Raw genomic sequence first — 12,658 nt, 5'->3', positions numbered from 1 at the left:
TATTGTTAAGCTTAATTAGGATGCTGCAGCACTCGAATAAATGAAGACATAGTTATTATTTCATAGGCTGCTACCCATTAAAACGAATACTTCCTCTGCTAAGAGGTGCAGACAGCAAAATCCACGATGCTCAGCCTTTCTACCAGAGATATTGTGTGAAACAGCTGGACACCAGACTTACAGCCATCAAGTTCCTGGAAAGATCTCCATTTTACACAGGGAATGAGAAAAACACACCAAGCCACTAAGCAAGGTCAGGCTTGAATTTACACTGTCGTAAATTAAAATAACACCGAGGTGAAGGGAATCCCATCGGTACGAAGCTGGTACAGGATCCAGCTCACACCATGTCAGTCACACCACTGGAGTGACACCCACATGGGCTGTGCCCCGGAGACCCCTTGGCACAGCCAAAACACCATTTTGCAAAGCCTCTCTCAGTACAAAGCAGTTCAGTTGTCTTCATCCTCTTAGAGCAAAAGAAGCAGCCAGAAATTGCTCTTACCCAGCAGTCTCTTGGCAGAGATCACATAGGAACCTGGCCACCACAGCAGCTCTGCCCTGCCTCACACAAACACCAGCTTTGGGAGCACCAGCCCTGCCTTTACAGCCATGCCAAGCCTGCTGCAGTGTGTCACACTCCACTGGGAATCACAAAGCCTTTTTACCAAGGAACTGTTGGGAAGACACCTTCCTCTGATTTGCATTTGGGACCTCTCTCTAAAAGAGTCTGGTAGTGCAGGTTTCATGTGTCAGAACATTGGTTTGGTATTCCTGCAGCCTCCTACTTTAGAGGTGTGAATCCTGATGCCATCTGTCCTTCCTGGGCCAGCTGGGCTGGGAAGCTGCTGATCCTGGAGCTCCAGGGGAGCCCCACAATGTCCTGTGATGAGCACACCCCAGGCCTCCCCACAAAGATGGAATGGAAACCTTGAGTGCTCTTCACACACCACTAAAATCCAGAAGTATTGTTGTCCTGTCTGCTGCTGGGGAGCTACAAAACTCTCCCAATCCTTCAAGGTGATGACACAAAGATATTGAGGGCATTGTGTGCCAAGGCTCAGGTGTCACCCACACTCAAGAAACCCCAGAGCCCTCAGAATCAGGTGTATATAGGGACAGCACCCAACAGCCTGAAGGCACCTCCCTATGGGGATCTGAGGGAGAAGAGGCAGCACCTGCACCCAACCACCCTACTCACTCATACCAGTTCCCTGCCTTAATGAAACACTTTCTTAATTGATGCAAAATGCCATCAATTTACACTGGACTTTAGCTGAACACAGCAAACCCCACTCCAACCCGCAGCGACTTAAATTTTCTCTATTCACTGTTCTTTTCCGGCCTGCTGCAGGAAAAATGTGGCCTTGCTGCAATTGACTTAAATTTAAAACCATTGACATATTATCTAACTCAATAAAAATCTTGCTAAAAAAAGGTGCATTGTACTCATTCTCCTTACGCATGGTAGGGAGGAAAATGGATATGGATTTCTTCTATGGCTTTTAGTTAATTTGCTATCAATGCCCAGCTGCTTTAGAATAAATACAGGAACAGGGTGTCATATGGGTATCCTGAAGCAAAAGAAGAGAGGTTTCCTATTTCTTTGTTAGCCAGCAAAGATGGTATGCATGTTATCCAAAGATAATGCAGGGGAAGAAATCAATTCTCTGTGTTGTTACACATCCTTGCGTGCAAATGTAAACTTGGGGAAAAAGCAAAAAAAAAAAAAAAAAAAAAAAAAAAAAAAAAAAAAAAAAAAAAAAAAAAGGCAAAAAAAAGGTCCAGTTCTATTATGCTGAGGCCATATGAAATCATTAGTGCAGGCTGATATGAACATCAGGGAAAAAATAATGAATAAATAAACCTTCCCCACGTGAGGAAAAGTGTTTCAGCTACAAGTTTTGGTGCGCGCAGGAGTTTGCTCTGCTCAGCCCTGGGATATTTGGGGATGAAGCGTGCGTTGTTCGCGGTATTTTCAAACCAGCTTTGGGGTTTGAGCGTTAAATCCGCCGGCGCTCGGAGCGTTCCCCGGTACCGCCGGGGCGAGGAGCGCATCTCAGCGCCGCAGCCCGGCATCCGGCGGCTCCCCCGCCAAGGAAATTCGGATTATTACATAACGAGCCGACACGAGCTCAGGATGGCGGCCGCGGTGCCCGCAGGGCTGCGATGGCGGCCGGCCCGGTGCGGGATCGGCGGGGCGGGATCGGCGGGGCGGGACCGGCGGAGCGGGACCGGCCGTGCGGGATCGGCCGTGCGGGACCGGCCGTGCGGGACCGGCCGTGCGGGACCGGCCGTGCGGGATCGGCCGTGCGGAATCGGCCGTGCGGGATCGGCCGTGCGAGACCGGCCGTGCGGGACCGGCGGAGCGGGATCGGCCGTGCGGGACCGGCGGAGTGGGATCGGCCGGGCGGGATCGGCGGGGCGGGATCGGCCGTGCGGGACCGGCCGTGCGGGATCGGCCGTGCGGGATCGGCCGTGCGGGACCGGCCGTGCGGGATCGGCCGTGCGGGATCGGCCGTGCGGGACCGGCCGTGCGGGATCGGCCGTGCGGGATCGGCCGTGCGGGACCGGCCGTGCGGGATCGGCCGTGCGGGATCGGCCGTGCGGGACCGGCCGTGCGGGACCGGCCGTGCGGGACCGGCGGAGCGGTGCTCCCTCGGCTCCGCCGCCCGCGGGGCTCCCGCGCTGCCGGGCCCTTCGCAGGAGGGCATCCGCTCTGCAGAGAGCCTCCCTTCCTGACGCAACGAGATTAAACGATTTGCTTTTAATTAGTACCGCAGTCATTTCCAAACGAAGCGGTGGAAAGGGTAAGGAAGCAGGCTGTCTCTTTAAAGTTTAAGTGGATTCGGTGCGCGCAGCGGATTTTGGAAAAGTTCAGCTTTCTGTCACCGGTGCTGTGCTCTCTGCTAATTTTCACAAGAGTTCAAGTTGTACGCACCAGTTAGCAGAGACATTGCAGGGGGTACGATGAGAATAGAAAGCGTGACCCCTTGCTGCCTCTGTTTATAGTGCCTAAATTATATCCAGACAAGGCTCCGGGTCCCCTCCCTGGCTCTGCAAAGCCGTGCGCTGTTCCCCTCCGCTGCCGCCCAGGAAAAGAGGCCATTGGCATTTGTGAGCACCCACCCGGCAATTCCCTGCGAAGGACTCTGGAGTGATTAGAGGAATAAAGGCTTCTGCTGGAGACATGCAAATGCAATGGCAGAATGCGAAGAGAACCCTGAAGGGAATTAGGGATCCAAAATTTGGATACCTCAGTTTCAACATCCTTTTTGTCCAAGAGCATCCCAGCATAGAACAGCAGCCAGGGCACTCCCAGCTCCCGATCCCACACTGCAGACTCCTGGTGTGCACCGGCAGGAGGGAAGGAGCGGGGGAAGGAAGGAGGAGATGCAGCTTCATCTGCAAACCAGCTAACACATATGAATAATTGAATACAAAATAAAAACCCCTTCCTAACCAGGAGATATACTTTTGTCCACCGTTTTCCACTCCAAAGAACCTCCCTCCTGATGAACAGCTACCCTTCAGTCTCTGAAGGGACAGCGTGATTACCCTGCTCCTTTGTCCCTGTCTCTGCATCATTAGCATCGCTCCTTTCCGAACGTGCTCTAGCAAGAACCCTCTAAACAGGGTGGAAGAAATCGCTGCAGAAACAACAGTCCATCCAAAGTCCTGCCTTGTCTGTCCCACCGCCAGCCCCTGTCCTTCCCCTGGGCAGCAAAGCATTTATACACACAGGAGCCACAGGGCTCTCCGTGGGGCTCTCATCAGAGCCAGGGCATGTGTGGCCCAAGCATCCTGCAAAGAAAACAGGATTTTACTGCACATTTCTCAGCAATGACGAGGGTGGGTGGAAACCCCATGGCCAGGACTGGTGCTGTCTGGATGATTAGTATCTGGCATTCCTCTACCTTCAGCCACAGCTGGTTTACATTTGAGCTACTGGTTCATTTAGATTTATGCCGTTGGTTCAATAAACAAACACAGTACATAGTCCATCACACTAACTGTATAATAAAGCTGCTTACCTACTTCCAAACAAGTAGCTTTTATTCATCTGTTCCTCTTTCATTTCCCTCTTTCCCTCTTTTCTCCCTCACATCAAACCCAAGAAGAGCATTTGCTTTCTTTCCAAAACCAGACACTATCAAAGATCCAATAATGTCTGAAGTCTCTCCAACAGCCCTTCAAACTGCACGTTGCCGGAGAATACTTGCAGAAGTTGTCTGAGAAATTACTGCAAACACTTCACCTTCCCAAAGGAAGCCAGGTTATATTCCTACCCCAAGGCTCCCTGTGGAAAAGCCCCGGATTCCTCCCCCAGCTGCTCAGCTTTTGTGAAAGGCCATCCAAGCTGGAGCTCTGGGGGTTTTCAGGATCACTGGGGCACAACAAGAGGCCAGCTTCTTCTCATTCTCACTTGTTGGAAGGAATAACCGTGAGGCTGGGAAACAGTTAACCTGCACACAAACCTTGATTTCAAGACTTGCCGTTGTCTGCCAGCACCATCCACAAAGTCTCCGCTTTCATCCAGAACGAAAAACACCCTGGGATTTTTGCAAAATCCTTTTAAGTTGTTCTAATGGTAGCAGCTCTGGATCTGGTGAACTGCATTGTTATCAATGCCGTGCAAATTGTTCATCTCTTTCTCTCCTGCCCTGTTTGCCTCCACTCACTCGCCTCTCTAATAAATTCGTCTGACCGCAAAGGGTGCTTTATGACTCTTGTTTAAAACAGCTTCCTAATGATGCTTGACAACATCTCCTGCCTTTGAAAGAGCCTGGCTATGCTAGGCTCTAATCCCACAAAAGGAGGGATTCTTGTTAACCTGTGCCTCGGTCCTTTCTGTTGAGTCACCACCTTTAATGAAGCACTGAAGAGGAACCAAAATGCAGCTGGGAAATTATGGCTTTACATGATCATCTCTTGCTACAAGAGAATTATTGCCCAAGTCTTAATCTCGTGACTCAGCTCTCTCCTTGGACCCTCTTTAATTGTCAGAACCTGAGGAAATCCGGGCCGAGGTAAATAACACTTCAGCAGCAACAGAATAGATTCACTTTAGGCAATGAATTTTTAATGAGCTGAGACTGCAGAGGGAACAGGGCCGAGATCTGTGCTGCTTATCTGATGGGGAAGGTCAGGGTCTGAACGGAGGGAGGGCATGGATGAGAGAACAGATCTGACAGGGCTCTTCAGCTGAGATTTCAGCTTGTCACAGCCTGGCATTCCTTAACATATTAGGACCTTCTCTTCAAAGGAGCAACTTACACGTGCCCATGCTAACAGAAACGGCGCAGTATTTTCCCCTGGTAAAGGCAACCCAAGGGTTGTACTCTTGCTTCCTTTAAAAAAAAAAAAAAAAAAAAAAAAGCGTACAGAGTAAAAATAAAAAGAAACCAAACCAAGAAATATCCATGCAGATGGGTCATGCTCTTCACGGAAAATCGGGTAACTCTACAGATAACCTGCAAACAGAAACACACGTAAGGCTCTGAGCAGTCCACTGGCATAATATCATGTATTAATTAGGTCAGCAGGCCCTGCTGAGGTCTTCACCAGCATAACCATCAACATAACCAACTGGTTCAATAAATCTCAGCCATGGGAACTTCTATTTACTGAGCATTTGAACCTCATACAAATCCCATCCAGCTCGGGTCTATCTCTACCCACCAACAGCGGTGACATTGCTCAAGAGCAAGACCTACCCCTGCTGTTGGGACAGGCTGATCCCAGGGGCTTCTTCTGTCTTAAGAAATTCAAAAGAAGGACAAAAATGTATCCAAAATCCAGGAACAGGTTCAACAACGCTGTAACTCAGAGCTCTGAGTCCTGGCAGCTGCTCTCTCAGCCTGCCTTGGCAGGGGTGGTGTGGGTGCCCACCTGGGCTCAGAGCCAAAGGCTCCACTTCTGCCAGAGACTCTCTGCCCAGCAGGGCCTGGAGAAGGTAGGCAGGGTAAAGTCAATGTCGCTGGAGACCACCTCCAAGTAAACCTGGAGCTTGGGCAAGGATGGTAACAGCAAACCTTTGAGCCAGAGATGTTACTGCTAAGTAATCTTGAGTCAGATCAGCACTTCCGAGATTTCCTCAAAGTAATTAATGTTTACAAAGAGCATCTTTCTTGCACACCAAAAAAAATTTTTTTAGGGTTTGTCAGAAACAAAACTCACCAGGATGTTTCTACCCTAAGATCCAGTCTTTTTCACTTGCTGGGATTTCTCTTTCTGATGGAAAAAGAGAGTGTATAAACTCTTCTCTGGGGAAAGACTTCTTGTGTGTTTGTAAAAAAATAAATAAAAATTGAGCAGAAAGCACCTGAGTAGTCCAAGCCTGTATAAGAAGTTACTGAAGTAAAACTGCTGGGGGGAGACTGATCACACTGTCATGCTCAGAAGGAAGGAAAAAACTGACAGTCATTCCAAAACATCTCCCCCAACTTGTCATCTCCCTGATATTTTGACCCGTATAAAGTGGGAAGGGGCTTGCTCTCACTCCAGGCTGCTTGCCCTCAGGTGTGTCCACCACATCATGGCCCTGTGACATGTGAACCAGGACACTTAAAGGACGTACCAGCAGGAGACAGGATAATTTATGGGGAGCCAGGTCAATGCAAATTTATTGTGAGTAATGGACAATGGAAAGGGGGGGAAGAAAAGCTCCCGTAGGAACAAAGGCAAAGGGGTGCCAGCTCTTTGCTCTCACAGACATCCACTGTGCTAATAAAAACCTTGGTGGACAAGGAAAAGCAAATACCTGTTCTGGCGAGCAGATTTACCGCAGTGGTGGAACAGGTCAGTGCAGAGGGAAGTGGTTTGATCAGAAAGTCGATGAAATTCTGATGATAATTATGCTCAGCAAGAGGCAAAATAATCTTTTTATTTGCTGGAAGGTTTCAGTCATGCACTTTGACCTTCATCCTGGTGTTTCATTAATAGTTTATATTAACAATTAATGGTTACTTTCATTGGTGTTGTGTGCAACTCGCATTAGAGGTAATTTTCAAGTTGGATATAATAATACATAAGTCTCATGGGCTACTCCTATCATGTGACAGCACATTTATTTCAACCAGGAGACAGGAGATGAAAATCAGGCCAAACACCCGTCTCGGGTGTTTATTACTTGTGTCCAGTCATCCCACAGAGAAGTGAGATGCTGCAGCAGCTTTCCCTGTAAGGCCCTGATGGAAAACTGCCCAGAACAACTGAAGTCCCTTGATCGTAAAGATAATTTGCCTTTGGGATGACTTTCAATGCATGGTTGGTCTGGTTTACTGAAGAACCATAAAAAAGCCTCTCAGCTCCACTGTGGCAGTTACTTGCAGAGGCCCCATAGCTGTGCTAATTTTGGCTTTGACAACACTTGCTGGAATTATTCTAAAGAAAAGCTCGACTGAAGGGTCACAGCTCAGGTTTAGGGTTATAGTCACAGTCCCACTGCTATGGGAAGGATCATAAAGAAATATCACATCCAGGGAACACCAAGAGCACGGGGCTCTTGCTGAGGCAGTCACACAGACATTTGTGGAGGGTTGCTTTTAATCACTTAATTTCTCTGTGTAATTTGGTTTGGTGTAGGTTAGGGTGCTGGCTCTGAAGGAGTTGTTTTACTTGAGAAACTTGGTCCAGTGGAAGATGTCCCTGCCCATGGCAGGGAGTTGGAACTGGGTGATCTTTAAGGTCCTTTCCAACCCAAACCAGCCTATAATTCCATTAAGGGTTGTTGTCTCCTGCATATCCATCACCTGCTCTGCAGGAGGGACTGGAAGACAGGCTGGGCTGAGGGCTACACTCAGCCCTGGCTGCAAAGCCCAGTCAAACTTAGGCTAAAACTTCCAGATAGTCCCCTTTGATATATTTACTTGTAAGTGAGCTACACATCCTGTTAGAGTTTTAAGGATAGATTTAATTTTGTCCTTCTCATTCCCCCATAAATTTATATCACTGAAGCATTGTATTATTTTTAAACTTGATACAAAGAGAGAATGTTTGGCCTGAAAACTCAACTAGCTCTTTGCTTCAGAAGTAGTTGGAGAGAATGCATGCTGCTTTGTCTAAAAATACATAAAAAAAAAAATAAATCAGAACTCACTTATAATTGAATATTCTTCATACCACAATTTGATGATACTAATGTTACTGTGTCAGGAAAATATTAGGCAGTTCACAGCGACAAAGTTTCTGGAGACACTACATATTTGTTCCTATTTAAGGGCCTCTAGGTGTGGTGGTAGTTAAACTGCGAGGATATAGGTGCTCGGCTCCCTTGAGCCCTCCCCTGCAAACAGCTCAATTAAGGGGCTAATTGAAGCGTAGAAACGTCCCCCGCAGGGTTGAGAAAACTCCTGTCTGGCAGGGGATTGCCGTCCCTGGGAGTTTCCTTCACCAAAGGCACCATTTCTGGAGAAGACCGGGACGAAAGCAGGGGAGGCAGCAGAGCATCCCCGGGCATCCCGGCTGCTCGCCCGGCGCCGCTGCCGCCCTGCCGAGCTGAGCTGAGCTCCAGCCCGAGGAGACTGCACAGAACGGCGATGGATCAAGGCGTCAATCACCGTCACCGCTGTCCGGGGGCTGGAGCGTGTGCTCGGAGCCCGGGGAAGCCCGTGCGTGCTCAGGATTAGGTTGCAAGTAAACTCAGCAGCGCTGAAGTGCTTCCCTAGGTAAGTACTGGCAAAGTCCCTGCTGAAACGTGTCGGAGTCTGTGCACCGGCTCGGGCAGAGCTTAAATCAGGCCCTATGACTTAAAGTCTGCTGACGCTTTAGCACAGTTACTGCGAGCAGGAATACTCCTGGCAGTGAAGTTATCCATGTGCATAAGTATTTGCCGGATCAGGGCATAGCTGCATCATCCTTTGTTCCTTTCATCGCGCCCGCGATGCTGAATTAAGCCTTCAGCTTTGTCTTTGTCTTGTACACAAGCCCTGTTGTATAGTTACATCACCGCAATAAATGATGAAAGAGGGGACCTGTGTAGCAGGGGGAGCATGATGGAAATAATTATGACAATAAAATGTTAATTAGCGCCTTTTCTTGAACAATCTTCTTTCTGAGTGCAACATGATTCTGCTGAAGAACTGAAAAAAAGGTAAAAAAACCCCAAACCCAAGAAGGTATTTCTTTAAATCTTAAGGCTGTATGGGCTTGGGAGTTTTTCTTTTTGTGAAAAAGCCTTAAAACCTGGCAAGAAAGCAAAAAAAAAAATTATCTGTCAAAAATGTAAATAGCACGAAGAAGTTTTTGACCAACCCTAAATCATCATGAAGCAGGGGAAAGAGCATTAGGAGAATGAAGGTGTGGTTTTGTTCTCACACTTGCAGCTCATTCCTACCTCTCTTTGTGCCAACTCTTTCTTTTAAATATATATTAAAAACCCACTTTGCTGCCCGAACACCTCTGCTGAGCCCTCTGCTGCACTCTGGCCCAAGGGTTTTGGTGAGGGAGGGGACTCCCCTGCTGAGTGCTGGCCACGCACCAGGTGTGCCCCTCTCCTGCCTCTCCCCGCAGCCCTCGCCCTGCTTTGGGGCTGCCAGATGTGCACATCTGGACTGGGTGTGGGGCAGGGCAGATCTCCCTGGGTCCCCCTCCTGTTCTGTCTCTTCCCTTCTCCCCCCTCAGCATGGAGATTAAGAGACTACAGTAGAGACTGGAACCTGGACTGCTTAAAACGTATCAATGTGTGTGTGTGAGTGTGTGTAACTACTCATTTTTCACACTACAATTGAGTAAATCTGCTCGAGAAAGAAATTTCTGCACATTCAGGTTTCCCTGAGCACATGAACCCATTGAATACCTTTTCCATGGCCCCATGCAGCTTCAGAAGCACATCTTGCAGCTTCAGAAGCACATCTCTGCAGAGGGAGAGAACGCCTGCTCCGATATTTGAGTCGTGACACACAGAGGATTTGAAATTGCGCATCTGCCTGTACCATTTGCATTTCATCACCTAGTGCTGGAACAAATAAAACCAAATGAGTAATGATCTGAGTCTGTGGCCTCACTGCTGCTGCTTTGCCAGGAATTATCCTGGCTCAGTGGATACAGTCCTGGGCGGACGAGCGGAGTCTGTTTTTGTCTCTGCCACTTACCTGCTGGATGGCCTTAGGCAAGTCATTTAACTCTCACTGCTTCCCTTCCTATGCTCCATCCACCACCTCTGACTTTGTAAGAGTTTTGAGTTGTGAGTTGTGTTAATGGCAAAGGGGATTTTAGTGCTATTCTGAGAGCAGAATGCCCCAGCTATGGTCCCACAGTACTTAAAGTCCCCCTAGGAAAATCATTACACATTTCTCAGATCTGTGGCAGCCTGTATGGGTGGCTCTCTGCTTGGGGTGCCTTCTGTTTGCAAAGGAAAAAAGGTAAAATCACCAAGCTCCTCAGAAGCAAACTGGAGCAACGAATGCATGTGAGAATAGTGCCACTTGCTCATGAGCAAACAGCAGCGAGAAAGAAATAAAAGTCAATATAAGAGGCAGCAGCGCCTGTTCACCCGGCCCTCGTTTACATACACAGCAACTGTACTCAGGAAATGAGTGCAGCACTTGGAAACAGAGATTTCTGCCAGGCAGGGGTGGGTGAGCCTGTTTCTGATGAAGGCTGATCACTGAGGAAGTCATAAAAGCTGTCGGAGGGACAAGAGATACAGCTGACATGGGTGAGAAGGCAAATATTAAAGGGGATGAAAGGGATTATAAAGCAAAGCTGAAAAGATGTAAGAAGCTGATTAGGAAACCAAATATGACAGAGAGAGAAGAATGGGCCATGGGGTGAATGGAAACAATAAAAGATTTCTTTCAAACAGGTAAAGGAGATCAGATTAACAGCGAGGCCTCCAGACCACTGAGAGGTGGTCAAGAGAATAACACAGGGAGAGGGACTGAGAAGCAAAGATTCCTGTGACAGGCAAGCAGGGAAATGCTGAGAGCATGAATAATCACCAGAGCAAACTCATACCGTGGGGAAGGAGGCAGGGCTGAGTGCAGAGTGTACTTTTAGCCCACACTGCTAAATGGAACAGCAGGAGACATTAAGTGCCCAGTCAATTTTAGGAGTTAAAAAGTGGTAAAGAGAAACTGATATAAAGAAAATATCTTTGAGCATCTATGAAAAGAGATAGGTAGGAAGGAACCAAGACATATTTGCAACAGATATCAGCCAATACAGATGCTCATGAAAGCTGGTGCACACACAAACACACAAATTCATTCCCACCAGGTGAAAGTCCGGCCCCAAACCTGCAGAAAGTAATTTTTTTTTTTTTAATTTTTTTTTTTTTTTTTTTTTTTTTTTTTTTAATAAGCAGCAGGGTTTTAGAGATGTTAACAGGAATGATATCACCCAACATCTGGAGAAATATGAACTGATAAAAATGTATCTGCCCAGCTCCATAAAGGGTAAATCTTGTCTGACAAATCTGGCAGAATTTGTTTTAGGAGCTAAGGTGGAAAACACGCAGGATCGAAGCAGTGGAGCTAATCCACATAGATTTCAGAAAAGTCATTTAAACGCAGCCCGGGATGGTAGAGTAATACGTAAGGTGAGCAAGTATGGCATAAAAACCATTGTCCTTGAAAGACTAAGGAAATGGTTAGGTGATTAAGGGCAGGTTGTAATGGTAAAACTTTATGGGTCAGAGAGGAGGACGGTGATGTGGTGAAGACAGCTATATTTGAGGTTATTATGATGACAGTTCAAGGCATCAGATGGAGACATACTTTTTACTCCGTAGAAAAACTGTTCTGAGGAGTGCTACTCTGGGCAGTTCTAATCCAAAAATCACACTGAAACCAAGACCAGTTCATCTTCTGGGGGGCATTTGCCTTTGTGGAACATCAAATCTTCCTGGGTCAGCAAAGCATTCAGTGCAGGGAAATGAAATCAGGCCCAATGAGCCCAATAAATGAGAAAAAAGCACCCCACCCTAGGCCAGGCTAAGGTCAGGTTGTCCACAGGGATTTATATTACGGCAAAAGGGCTTGCTGAGCTAAAAGATCGCAGAACAGGAAAAGAATTTCAGGCAGATCTCGAATGGGACTGCCAACACTTGGCATCCCTGGGTACTCCTGGATTATATTCCCATTTAATCTCAGCATTCGTGCAGTTGGATCCTGGTTCTCCAGGGTGATGGTGAGCAAGGTGTAAGAGAGAAGAACTCTCCCCATAGCAGGAGGAGAGCAGAGGAAACCAGTAAGGATAGAATGGGGATGATCCAGAACATATCACTGAACAAAGCTCGGTGCTTCAGAGGGTATTCAGACACACACATCTGTGTGACCCAGCGCCATGGTCCTGCCACATTTACCAAAGAGCAGAGCATCAGCTACCACAGGGCTGGAAGAAACCCTGTGCATGCTGGAGATTGTGGTAAAGTCCCTCAGTACATCTCCCATAAACCCTGGACCCTCTGTCCTGTGCTGGAGGCTCCTGTACCTGCACTAGTTCAAATTCCTGCTAGAGCACAGCCCAGGGTCCTGCTGTGCTGCTCTGCCAGGTCCTCACCTCCTGCCACCAGGAAATGCAAAGTCTCAACCTGGCAATTTAGCACAGTGACATGTAATTATTTTGCCTGTAATACCCATGGTCATACCTCTCCCTCTGCCCCCAAATAAGGGCCCCAGGCAGTGGGAACACCCAAAGGTGCTCAGTCCCTCAT

Source organism: Hirundo rustica, chromosome 11, assembly GCF_015227805.2.
Source record: "Hirundo rustica isolate bHirRus1 chromosome 11, bHirRus1.pri.v3, whole genome shotgun sequence".
In the NCBI taxonomy this organism is placed as follows: domain Eukaryota; kingdom Metazoa; phylum Chordata; class Aves; order Passeriformes; family Hirundinidae; genus Hirundo; species Hirundo rustica.
The sequence above is the reverse complement of the archived record's forward strand: the minus strand, read 5'-3'. Positions refer to the sequence as shown.